The sequence below is a fragment of the Hylobates moloch genome, unplaced genomic scaffold, assembly GCF_009828535.3.
Source record: "Hylobates moloch isolate HMO894 unplaced genomic scaffold, HMol_V3 SCAFFOLD_1, whole genome shotgun sequence".
In the NCBI taxonomy this organism is placed as follows: Eukaryota; Metazoa; Chordata; class Mammalia; order Primates; family Hylobatidae; genus Hylobates; species Hylobates moloch.
In genome coordinates, this window is record NW_026652276.1 from 136,328,410 (window position 1) to 136,342,827 (window position 14,418).

At 35.0% G+C, this 14,418-nt stretch overlaps 2 long non-coding RNA genes across 10 annotated transcripts in view; one reads left to right on the forward strand and one right to left on the reverse strand.

Moving 5' to 3' along the window:
• The window catches only part of LOC116812579 (uncharacterized), a 123,484-nt gene that overhangs the window by 56,720 nt on the left and 52,346 nt on the right, over positions 1–14,418 (forward strand). The gene's annotated exons all lie outside the window — the stretch shown is intronic.
• LOC116812580 (uncharacterized) lies at positions 961–13,538 on the reverse strand. The gene is made up of 4 exons (XR_004370733.2): positions 13,434–13,538; positions 4,213–4,291; positions 1,565–1,624; positions 961–1,036 (listed from the first exon to the last, which is right to left on the reverse strand). It is a non-coding gene; the product is annotated as an uncharacterized LOC116812580 (long non-coding RNA).

Genomic DNA, 14,418 nt, shown 5'->3' on the forward strand with positions numbered 1-14,418 from the left:
GTTTTAAAAATCTTTCCACAGATTGTAGACCACCCATTTAATGGTCCATGTGTTTTCAATCTTTTAAGCAAAAATAACCCTTGTTCTTATGAAAACCTGTATGAAAGAGATTAAGGTTAAACTGTCCTGGGTAAAAGAGAGGCTAGGAGATGGGGGAGTAGACAGCCCTCAGGCAAGAGTCCTGGGAAGTCCTAGGACTTCACATAACCCAGTTTCAAAACATAGCATTAATCTAGTACAGAAAGAAGAAAATCACCAATAAAAATAAATTATAGGAAAAAAAGTAGTTTATTTTTTCCATGTTGGTTCTTGTGCTGGTTTTTAAAATTAAATCTTTGATAGCCTCCTGACTTAGGATGTGCTGATTAAAACACCAAAATAAAATAGGCAAAGCAATTATGGACAGAGATAATCTTTAAAATTATAAGACAGACTTCTCCATTTTATCTTCCCTTCTACCCTAATACCAAAAACAAACAAAAATCTTCTTTAAATAAGACTAACTTGGATTACATTATCTATAAAGGCTTATAAAAGCCTTTTACAAGTAATGACTTGAAAACTGGGGAGAAAAAAGAATGAGACTATAATACGATCTCCAGTTAAGGCTCTGAAGATGGTGTCGTTACCAGTTACAAAGAAGCTAGAGAAAAATGACTGTATGGACCTTAAAATTCTATCTTTAATCTCTAGAGTTTTCCTGCTTTAAAATTTTAAAATTTTAGTGATATAGAAGAACCAATAAAATAAGAGATTGTTTTAAGAAACTAATTTTGGAGAACAAAAATCTATATACAATTACATTTACTTCGTATTATATTAAATACATAAAATAATAGGTGAACAGACTTCATCCTAGAATTTCATTTAATAGTGATACTTGAATAACTCAATTTATTCTTAGCCTATTCGATTCTTTTCAAGTCTTTCAAGTTTAAGCAAAAAATGCACTTACGTCATCTGTAATACCAAAAATTTTAGATGTCAAGTATTTAAGTATGACAATTCCAAATAACCAAAAACATCCTTGAATAACCTAAAAAAAGAAAACAAAAATAACTTTGATGCTTCATATTCCATAGACATAGGCTAGGAAGAAAAGAATAAATGCTTTAATCATACATGAAATACATATTACTATCTACAAGAGAAAACGTTAGAAAATGCATCTCAATTTAAAATCAAGCATATTGCTCAAAATCAAGGGACAGTAACTAAAAATAAAAATATAATCATACAATCTTATAAAAATTAATACATTTTATAGAAGATTTACATGACCACTGCAGTTAAATTCCCTTTAACAGTTTCTTATACATGCACTGTGTCTCAGATGAAACATGAGTAATAAATAAAACTGGAATTTTTTAACTACATACCCAGGATTAACTTTAACTTGTTTCATAAAAAGGGCAATTTGGTACATTAAAATTGAGCACTAACATACTATAAAACTGTTGGATCCCCTGAATTACACAGATCATTTTCTTAAAAGTAAAACGTAAAACTAATGATATATTTTAGAGAAGAAAAAACATAAGCATCAAAATAGATTGATTCTTACCCATAAACTAAGTTCAGATACATTTATTTTCAGGAAATGTGGTTTCATTGCCAGAATACCCTGAATAGAGAAAAATAACATAGTATACACAGTTAACACTTATAGACATAAATTCAAGTACCAAAAAATTCTTCTAAATAATAAGATTCTCAAGTATCTAAAATTTAGCACATGGTTGACTTTCCTCATACCATCCACATGCTCATTTCTAGAGTCAGTGACTTCAAGGTATAGCCCTATTATCCAAAGTCAATTAAGTGAATGCGTGACTTTTTAAAGTTGAAAAAGGAATCACCATATGTAAATGTCTATGACTGATTTGACATTTCTGATTTATCTCTGAGCCACGAGGTATATAACATTTTCAGAATTTTGGACAGTAGTCATACAGGCATAAGATTTTCCTTTAGCTAAAAATTACTGACTCTTAGGGTAAACAACAAATGAAATGTTAATGGATCAACTAAATACTTCTCTTGTCAAATCTTAAGTATTTTCAGTAGTAACGCTCCCAAACCTTGGGGAGCTAAAACTACTTCAAACATGGCAAAAATATGATTAGAGATCAAAACATAAATACTTGAAACCAAATTAAATCTTTTTGGAAGTTTCTGAATACCTGAGAATACAAAATGTGATACAATTCAGGTTTCAAAGTGATTAATTATAAATATATGCAAATGTGTGTTTATAGTTAAATATGCACAAACATGCTGTATTCCCTGTTATCATTTTTTATACACCAAAATATATGGAATATACATAAATATGCTTAATTCATATCTAAGACGCACCTCAGTGTGAAGCATCTAGCAGCATACCTGACATATAGAACTGAAGAGAAATTTCCTACAAAATGTACTTAAATTAGATTTTATTTATATGTAATATTTGATTCAATGGTTTCCCTGTCCATAGTACCAAGATTCATGTACTTTATCCTGGGTGATAGCAGTACATGACAAAGTACATATGTAAAATATACAACTGAGTACTTTGTCACTTTGACAAAGAACTGAAGAACTATACTTATTAATCCCAAAGTTACGATTTTTCTTGTTGTTGTTGCTGAAAATATAGCATCATGCTAATTGTTAATTTCTGTAGCTAAATATACTCAAGGCACAACCTGAAAAGGGTGGTGGCCCAGACTGGGAAGAGGCATATTTTTGAGAAATGGGTTTTTAGTTTTTGTTTGTTTTTTTTTTTTTTTTGAGACGGAGTCTCGCTCTGTCACCCAAGCTGGAGTGCAGTGGCGCGATCTCGGCTCACTGCAAGCTCCACCTCCCGGGTTCACGCCATTCTCCTGCCTCAGCCTCTCCGAGTAGCTGGGACTACAGGCGCCTGCCACCACGCCCGGCTAATTTTTTGTATTTTTAGTAGAGACAGGGTTTCACCGTGGTCTCGATCTCCTGACCTCGTGATCCGCCCGCCTCGGCCTCCCAAAGTGCTGGGATTACAAGCGTGAGCCACCGCGCCCGGCCGGGTTTTTAAATAAATATTATTTGTAAAATAAATGAAAATGGAGGTTTCAAATGTAATGGCTTCCAGAAATTAAGAAACCCCAAATGATCTGAGTCACTTAATTACTCAAGAAGTAGAATACATTCCAATTACGACAGTGCAATACGCTTTTAAAGTCATCGGGAAACTAAAGCACATGCACTTTAAACATAAGGAATAACAAGTTTGCAAACATTTTAATGGAAACTCACCCAAAAAAAAGGCAGTATTTAAATTTCAGAAGACTTTTGGACTTATAAAGTCATCCTGCCAGCCGGGCACAGTGGCTCACACCTGTAATCCCAGCACTTTGGGAGGCCGAGGTAGGCAGATCACCTGAGGTCGGAAGTTCGAGACCAGCCTGACCAACATGGAGAAACCCCGTCTCTACTAATAATAGAAAATTAGCCGGGCATGGTGGCATATGCTTGTAATCCCAGCTACTCGGAAGGCTGAGACAGGAGAATAGCTTGAAACTGGGAGGCAGAGTGAGCTGAGATTGCGCCACTGCACTCCAGTGTAGGCCATGAGAGCGAAACTCCGTCTTAAAAAAAAAAAAACAACACAACAAAACAAACAAAAAAAAACAAAGTCATCCTGCCAAATGTGGCAGAAGGAATTAGATGACGTTCCATCAATTTGTTCTAATTCTGTAAAATACTCTCTCCATAATCTAAAGCTGCTCTTGGTAGTGATTTAGCAATATAAAATTGAATCATCACCTTACTAAAGCCTTCTGAAAGTCCATATAAGTAGACAAGGGGCAAAAAACAAAACAAACCAAAAAAAAAAAAAACCCTAAGTAATCAAGGCCTTGATCTTCTGATCACAGTGGAATGAAGAGGGGAGGCTGTTATAAGATTGCAGTTCGAGGAAAGGGGTTCAAAAAGTGGAGCAGGAGTAGGATAAAAATGGAAAGGAGGAAGGGAGAAGAAAGCATAGAAATCTTTCTGAAATGAAACTAATTTTTCATTGTTTTTTTTCCTGTTTTAAGAGTGAGTACTTAATAAACACCATCACATCTAGAATATTCAGTAAGACACTTAAGATGGTTCCTACAGAAAATCCTCATGAATCCTAAGCCAGTGAAGAAAAAATTGTTAAACCATGAGTTTCAAAAACAGCCATAAGTAAGGAATACTTACCCAAATAATGACCAAAGAAGAAGCATAATAATAACATTGAGTTCCCAGACATCAAAACAAAACAAAGTGCAAGAGAAATCTGGAAAAAATCCAAGAAAAAAATATAAGTAATGCACATAAAACAAAAAACCTTTGTTTTTTATTGTGAAAATTGTACATGCCCATAGTAAACAGAATTCAAACTGTTCAAAAGGGACTATAAGATTAAAACAGCCCATTCTCCATCCCACACTTCAAACTCCCAGAGATAACCATCATCAACAGTTTCCTGTGCATCCTTCCAGACAACATGTATAAATTCTAGTTTATATATTTTGTTAAACCACAAACGGACACTTACCCCACAAGCTATGCTATTTCTTGCTTTTATTCATAATGTTTCAGAGAGCTTTCCATACACATGCAAGCCAATCTAATACATTCTGCTTGAGAACTGGAAAAAGTATTCTATTCCACAGATGTACCCTAATTTATTTAAATAGTCCTCCATATACTGCGAAACACTTAAGAGCTTTCCACTTCTATTTTGTTTTGTTTGGATCTTCCTAATAAAAACACTGCTATGATAGACATCCTTATGTGTATACCTTATGTACATGTCAGTACATTTATGAATAAATTACTAGAAGTGAAACTGATGGATCAAGGATATACACATCTTTTAATTCAATACAAATATTGACAAATTGGCCTACAAAAAGATTGTGCCAATTCACTTTCCCACCAACTGGGCAGGAGAGTTCCTATGGATATATATTCTGGCAACACTGTATTATTCTTTTAAATATCTGCCAATCCAGTGGGGAAAAAATGTTACCTCATTGTTTCACTTTTCCATTCTTTTAATAGTAGATGAGACACAGCACCTTTTATTCTATTTGCTGGTTATGTTGTCTTGTGTGTATGTGTGAACTGCTTATTCCCACTGCCCATCTGTCTATTGGGCTTTCATTATTTTCCTTAACAGCTCTCTTCATATATTACAGACCATAGCCCCAATATCCAGAATCTACAAGAGACTTAAACAAATTTACAAGAAAAAAACAAACAACTCCATCAAAAAGTGGGCGAAGGATATGAACAGACACTTCTCAAAAGAAGACATTTATGTGGCCAACAAACATATAAAAAAAAAAGTTCATTATCACTGGTCATTAGAGAAATGCAAATCAAAACCACAATGAGATACCATCTCACACCAGTTAGAATGGTGATCATTAAAAAGTCAGGAAACAACAGATGCTGGAGAGGATGTGGAGAAATAGGAACACTTTTACACTGTTGGTGACAGTGTAAATTAGTTCAACTATTGTGGAAGATAGTGTGACGATTCCTCAAGGATCTGGAACCAGTAATACCATTTGACCCAGCAATCCCATTGCTGGGTATATACTCAAAGGATTATAAATCATTCTACTATAAAGATACATGCACACATACATTTATTGCAGCACTATTCACAATAGCAAAGACTTGGAACAAACCCAAATGCCCATCAATGATAGACTGGATAAAGAAAATGTGGCACATATACACCATGGAATACTATGCAGCTATAAAAAAAGGATGAGTTCATGTCCTTTGCAGGGACATGGATGAAGCTGGAAACCATCATTCTCAGCAAACTAACACAGGAACAGAAAACCAAACACCGCATGTCCTCACTCATAAGTGTCATTTGAACAATGAGAACACATGGACACAGGGAGGGGAACATCACATTCTGGTGCCTGTTGGGGGTGGGGGGCTAGGGGAGGAATAGCATTAGGAGAAATACCTAAAGTAGATGACAGGTTGATGGGTGCAGCAAACCACCATGGCACGTGTATACCTATGTAACGAACCTCCACTTGCTGCACATGTATCCCAGAGCTTAAAGTACATATATATATATACACACACACACACATATATACACACACACACATATATATATATACACACATATATATATATATAGAATATAGCTCCTTATCAAGTAAACATATTGTAAATATTTTTCTCAGTTCATTTTTGACCTTTGTGGTATTTTTTGTATTATGATTATTTTCTAAATATTTATGTTAGCAAATGTATCTTTCATTTCCTTTAGGTCTCTGGATTTATCTGTCATTTAAAAAGGCACTAAAAATAAAATAATCCATATTTTCTTCCAGAAGATTTATTTTTGATCCATATATATCAATTTCAATGTGAATTTCAGAATCAGCTTGTTTCAAAAACTAAAATTTTTATTAAAACTACTTTATTCAATAATGTATGTTATTTATAGTTATATCTGTTCAACATTGAATCTTTAGATCCCAAAGCAATACATGTTCCTTCCATTTCTTTAAATCTTCTTTTACATGCATTAGCAAGTACAGTTTTCTTTATATAGATCCTGCATATTTTCTTGAGTTTATTCTAAAGCATATTATTTTTGCTGTTGTTGTATCAAGAATCTTCATATTTTGATTGTTTGCATATAGAAAAATTATATTAAATATGCATCAGTGAATATGATTTCATTGTTTCTAGTAGTAGTTTATTTGGATTTCTCAAGTATTCAAAACGATATCAACTACAATGATATTTTTACATCTTCCTTTGAATTATTTTTTAGTCAATTGTATTAGCTGACATTTCTGCAACAATGTTAATAAGAGAGGCAGTAGGCATATTTATCATGCTTCTGGCATTAATGGAAATAGGAAATTATTCTATTGCTTCATCATTTTATGTGGTACTAGTTTTTGTTTTGAGGTGTGGGTATCTTAAATTTCAATGAAATATCCATCTATTTTTACTTGATTATGGTCTTAAACACCAAAAATAGATGTTGGCTTTTATCAAATACCTTTACAGTATCAAAGGTATTATTATATTGTGGATTTTTTTTTTTTTTTTGAGACAGAGTCTCGCTCTGTTGCCCAGGCTGGAGTGCAGTGGCGCGATCTTGGCTCACTGCAAGCTCCGCCTCCCAGGTTCACGCCATTCTCCTGCCTCAGCCTCCCAACTAGCTGGGACTACAGCTGCCCACCACCACACCCGGCTAATTTTTTGTATTTCTAGTAGAGACAGGGTTTCACCGTGTTAGCCAGGATGGTCTCAATCTCCTGACCTCGTGATCCACCCGCCTGGGCCTCCCAAAGTGCTGGGATTACAGGCGTGAGCCACCGCGCCCAGCCTATTATGGATTTTTTTAAACTTCTCAATGTGATAAATCATATTAATAGAATTTCTAATATCAACGCATTCCTGATTTCCTGGAACGAGGCACTTAGATACAAATTTCACTATGTAAAAAATCTATCTGAGCAAAACTACAAAACTTCAATGAAAGTAATCAAAGAACTTTATAAATACATAAAGTTATTCCATGTACAGGAAGATTCCATATTGTCAAGATGCCAGTTCTTCCCAACTTGATCTACAGATTCAGCACAATCCCAATCATGAGCCTAGCAAATTATCAATAAAGTGATTCTGAAGTTTATACGGAGATATAAACAACCCAGTACAGAGCCAACTCAATACTGAAGAGCAAAGTCAGAGGACTGACACTACCCTACTTCAAGACTTACTACAAAGTTACTGTAATCAAGACAGTGTGGTATTTGTGAAAGAAGACACGAACAGATCAAAGGAACAAAATATAGACCCCAGAAATAGACTCACATATATAGTCAACTGATATTTGACAAAGGAGCAAAGGCAATACAGTGGAGCAAAAATAGTCCTTTCAACAAACGGTGCTGGAACAACTAGAGATCCACATACAAAAAAATAAATCTAGACATACACTTTACACCCTTCATGAAAATTAACTCAAAACAGACAACAGATCTAAATGCACACTGCAAAACTATAAAGCTCCTAGAAGATAACATTGGAGGAAACCTAGATGACCTTAGGTATGGTGATGACTTCTTAGATAAAAGAACAAAGATACAATTTATCAAAGAAACAACTGATAAGCTGAACTTCATTAAAATTAAAAACTTCTGCTCTGTGAAAGACAGGACAATGATTGAGAGAAGATATCTGCAAAAGACACATCTGATAAGGGACTGCTACCAAAAATATACAAAGAATTCTTAAAACTCGACGATAAGAAAATGAACAACCCAAGGAAAAATAAGCAAAAGATCTGAATAGACACTTCATCAAAAAAGATACACAGATGGCAAAAAAAAGCATATTAAAAGATGTTCAACCAAATTAAAACAATAAGATACCATTACACATCTATTAAAATGGCCAAAATCCACCATGACACCACCAAATGCTGACAAGGATGTGGAGCAGCAGGAACTCTCATTTATTGCTGGTGGTAATGCAAAATGGTATGGCCACTTTGGAAGACAGTTTGGCAATTTCCTAAAAACTAAGCATACTCTCACCATACCATCCAAATATCACTTTCCTTGGTATTTACTCAAATGAACTGAAACATCCATGTGAAAACCTGCATACAGATGTTTACAGCAGCTTTATTCATAATTGCCCAAACTTGGAGTTAACCAACAAGTTCTTCAATAGGTGAATAAATAAACAGTGGTACATCCATATGTTAATAATAATCAAGATTGAAATGAGCTATCAAGCCATGAAAAGACTTGGAGGAAACTTATTTGCTTTTTACTAAGTGAAAGAAGCCAATATGAAAAGGCTACCTACTGTATGGTTCCAAACACATGACACTACACAAAAGGCAAAACTATGGAAACAGTAAAAAGATCAGTGGTTGCCATGGGTTAGGGGGAAGGAGGGATGAATAGGTGGAGCACAGAGGAACTTTATGGCTGTGAAACCGTTCTACAAGATACTACATGGTTGACACATGTCATTATACATTTGTCAAAATCCAGGCCGACTGTGGTGGCTCACATCTGCAATCCTAGCACTTCGGGAGGCCAAGGCAGAAGGATCCCTTGAGCTCAGGAGGTCGAGGCTGTGGTGAGCCATGTTTGCACCACTGAACTCCAGCCTGGGCAACAGAGCAAGACCCTGTCTCAAAAAACAAAACAAAACACAACAACCACCCACAGAAAAGTGAGGCCTAACGTAAACTACGGACTTTGGGTGATTCTGATGTGTGATGTAGGTTTATCAATTGTAACAAATGTACCACTCTGGTGTGGGATGTCAATAGAGGGGTAGGTTGTGCATGGTTGGGGGCAGGGGGTATATGGGAACTCTGTACTTTCTGCTTAATTTTGCTATAAAGCTGGCTGGGTGCGGTGGCTCATGCCTGTAATCCCAGCACTTTGGGAGGCCGAGGTGGGCAGATCACATGAGGTCAGGAGTTCAAGACCAGCCTGGCCAACATGGTGAAACCCCATCTCTATTAAAAATACAAAAATTAGCTGAGTGTGGTGGCACGTGCCTCTAATCCCAGCTACTCGGAAGGCTGAGGCAGGAGAATCGCTTGAACCCGGGAGGTGGAGGTTGCAGTGAGCTGAGATCGTGCCACTGCACTCCAGCCTGGGTGACAGAGCAAGATCCATCTAAAAAAAAAAAAAAAATTGCTATAAATCTAAAACTTCTCTGAAAAATAAAGATTTTTAATTAAGAAACGAAAACCACAGTGAGATATCACCTTATACCTATTAAGATGGCTACCATCACAAGGGCAGAAAATAAATGTTGGTGATTACATGGAGAAAATAGAACCTCGTGCACTGTTTACAGGAATGTAAAATGTACAGCTTCTATGGAAAAGTTTGGCAGTTCCTTAAAAAATAGATTTACCATATGATCAATCCAGCAATTCCACTTCTGGGTACATACTCAAAATAATTGAAAGCAAGATCTCAAAAAATATTTGTTCATAGCAGCATTATTTACTATAGCTGAAACATTGAAGTAACCCAAGTATCCATGGACAGACTGAATAGATAAGCAAAATCGTGTGTGTGTGTGTGTGTGTGTGTGTACACACAATGGAATCCAAGTATCCATGGACAGACTAAATGGATAAGCAAAATCTAGTGTGTGTGTGTATGTGTGTGTACACACAATGGAATCCAAGTATCCATGGACAGATCGAATGGATAAGCAAAATCGTGTGTGTGTGTGTGTGTGTGTGTGTGTGTACACACAATGTACTATTATTTAGCTTTAAAAGGAAGGAAATTCTGACATGCTTCAACATAGAAGAAACTTGGGGACAGTAGGCTAATTGAAATAGGCCAGTCACAAAAAGACAAATACTGTATGATTTCACTTACATGACATATATAAAGTCGTCAAAATCACAAAGACAGAAAGTAGAATGGTGGTTTCCAGGGGCTAGGAAGATGGAAGAATAAGGACTTTAATGGGTATAGAGTTTCAGTTTTGCAAGATGAAAAATGTTCTGGAAATAGATGGTGGTGATGGTTGTAAAACAATGTGAATGTACTTAATATCACTGAACTGTATAATTAAAAATGCTTAAGGTGGTAAATTTTAAGTTACATGTATTTTACCACAATAAAAAATGGAAAAATAATTTTTGGGGAATAATTCTATATATATTTTCTTTTTATAAGAATTTAGGAATTTATAAAACGATAATGGAAGACAGAAAATAGTAAGTCATATAATGAAGTATGTATCATTTACCCAAGGTAGGTTTTACTACAAACTACGCTGTGTAATTTTATAACTATAACTTTGAGTCAAGACCCTCAGCCATAGTTGCCTATGTGACCAGCCAACTCTGAAGGCTTAATATTTAATCTGATTTATACTATAAAATAAAAAACTATTTTAAATAGTTTGGGAAAAAATAAGCCACGTCTAAAAAATACATAATTACTGTCTAACTCATTCATGAACAAGGATGTAAAAATCCCATCAAAATGAAAGCAAAGTGAATCCAGCGACATGCAAAAATTGTGTTTAGCCCAGAAAAGCAAGTTTATTTAATGCTAGAAATTAAATAATGTTAATTCATTATAGTAACAGATTAAAGAGGGGGAAATACACAGAATCATGTAAACAGATGTAGGAAAGCATTTCATGAAACTTAACATTTATTAATTTCTTTTTAAAAGTGCTCAAAAAATGATGAGGACATGTTAAAAGGAAAGAGAAGTCAGCTTGAATAGTTGGACAACTGTGGAACAATTTGAGCATCAACATAAATAACAAAAATAATGGATTACACTGCATTGACTAAAATAGATGTCATTTTCTTTTGGACACAAGACAAACTGGTAAAAGATTTGAATAGGAATTACAACAGTGGAAACATGAAGAGCGTATAAACAAACCAAAAGATGCTCAGCTTCATTATGAATCAGAGAAAATGCAAATTAAGGTTACAAGATACCATTTTACACGAACCAGATTAATAAAATAAAAAAGAATGTAGAATAACATAAGCTGCTAGATATTGCTGTTGGAAGTAGTCCAATCATTTTAGAAAAACAATTTGGTATTTATAAAGTTGAACATGTACATAATTTACCACCCAACAAGTTTACTATTATGTAAACACCCTAGAGAAACTCTCAACATAGGTGCCCTAGGAGATATGTGAAGAATGTACAGCATTATTTATAACTAAAGAAGTTGGGGGGAGAGGAGAGAACCTAAATGTCCTTCAACAAGAAAATGAATAAATGAATTATGCTTTATTTATATGATGAAAAATATAAAGCAGTGAAAATATTTGAATTCTAGTTACATATAAGAAGCAGAAATCTGAGTGATGAGTGAAAAAAAGTACTTATAAAATGCCATTTGTATAAACCTTACAAAGAATGTGAACATTTAATAATAAAAATGTATACTATTTAGTAATCCACATATGGTAAAGTTATAAAGAAAAGCAAATTAATTACGATTCAAAAAGTCAGAGTAGTGGTTACCTCTAGGAGCAGTGAGGGGATGAGTACAGGGCATACAGGACTTAAAAGTAACGATAAGGTTCTATTTTCCACTTGGAGAGTAGGCTCCCGCTTGTTTATTTTATGACGATGTTTATAACTTCCTTGCACATTATAAATGTTCTTTTATATGTATAAATTATTAAGAAAATGAAAATGGGATATTATGACAGCTGTAAAATTATCAGGAAAAGAAAACATCAAAATTATAAAAACTAATGAGAGAGAAGACAAATGTTTGTTTTTAAAGGACAACCATTCAGGAACATCAACCAATCGGCTTTAGGGTCTTTGTTCTAGCTCTTCCACCAACCTAGGGATCAGTTTCTTTGATATCTACTTGGCTAACTCCTTCTCCCTCTTCCAATCTTTGTTCTACTCCCCCTTTTCAAGAAGACCTGCCCTAACCACCTCATTTGATTTTTCCATCTCCTACCCCCTGATCTTGGTGCTCCTGATCTGCCTTACCCTGACCTTTTCTTTCTTCTAAAATCTTTTCTCGTATTTTTTTATAGAGATGGGGTCTCACCCAGGCTGGTCTTAAACTCCTGGGCTCAAATGTCCTCTTGCCTCAGCCTCCCCAGGCCACCATGCCTGGCCTAAAATCCTTATCACCTTCTAACTCCCCACAAAATTTACCCATTTGCTATGTTTATTATTTATCTTCTGTCTTCCCTCCTTCCCCCACTCTGTTAGAATGTAGTAATATGAATGCTGGTGTATTCCACATGCCTGAATAGTTGACACTCAGTAAATGAACGTTTTTTCTTTTTTGTAGACATGGTGTTGCTCTGTTGCCCAGTCTGGAGTGCAGTGGCATGATCATAGCTCACTGCAGTCTCAACCTCCCGGGCTAATGCGATCCTCCCACATCAGCTTCCTAAATAGCTAGTTCTACAGGCATGCATCACCATGCTAGGCTAATTTTATTTTATTTTTGTAGAGATGAGGTCTGGCTCTGTTGCCCAGGCTGGTTTCAAACTTCCGGCCTCAAATGAACCCCACCTTGGCCTCTCAAAAGTGTTGGGATTACAGGCATAAGCTACTATGTCAGGCCCTTCTACTTCATTTTAACAGACGGCTCCTGGAAAATATATCAGTCCCATGTTTCTGTTTCATAAATTATTTCTTTTACTGATAATGCATAAGTTGGGCACAACTTCAATCAGATAATATGACCCAAATTAAATTTTTGTGAGTGGTCTATCAAAACAAGGTCTGTTGATTATATCGCAATGTTTGAACAACATTTGTTTTAGTTATGAAATTGTTACAACTAGTTTCAACCATGAACAAATCAAATATTAATCGGGAGTTTAAGGGCAAACTAAATGGAAAAGAACAATAAAAAATTATTACCATGTGTGTATAAATGATCTTCCGTAATTTACATATATCAATGTACCCGACAATACACACTGCAAATAATGATGCAAGCTGAAATTTAAAAAGAAATTAAAAGTAAAAAAGATAAAATGAATAGCTACAAGAATGAAGAATATATTTATTGTTGTTTCAACTGATTTATATCTACACACAGTGAGTTCTTTTGTTTTCCTTTTATCTGCCAATTTATTATTAAATATAGTCAATATATTAGTATAGAAAATATTGGTTGATTTTTCTCTCTGACACACAGCTCTCTTAATCATGTGAATTGTCTACTTTGTCGACTGTGCAAAATAATACTCATTTTAATTTCAGGTCAATCCTACTGTCAATACGTACAATTAAAAAGTGCCTTGTCCAATCAAAAAAAGATGAAAATGTAATTATGACAACTAATACATAATTGGGGAAGGTAAACTGAAAAATAATTATGCAATGCATGTGTGCATAAAAATACGTTAATTTCTGCTTGCTAGTCACTCTTTACAAGTACCTCCATTAGCGTTCTTTCATTAATACAAATATTCAAGACTTAGTTATAATCAAATTTATCAATTTCAAATTAAGAGTACTTTCTCTGCAAAGGTATTTTTTTTAATTTATTTTTTTTAATTATACTTTAGGTTTTAGGGTACATGTGCACAATGTGTAGGTTTGTTACATATGTATCCATGTGCCATGTTGATTTCCTGCACCCATTAGCTCGTCATTTAGCATTAGGTATATCTCCTAATGCTATCCCCGCCCCCCCCCACCCCCCAACCCACAACAGTACCCGGAATGTGATGTTCCCCTTCCTGTGTCCGTGAGTTCTCATTGTTCAATTCCCACCTATGAGTGAGAACATGCGGTGTTTGGTTTTTTGTCCTTGCGATAGTTTACTGAGAATGATGTTTTCCAGTTTCATCCATGTCCCTACAAAGGACACGAACTCATCATTTTTTTATGGCTGCAT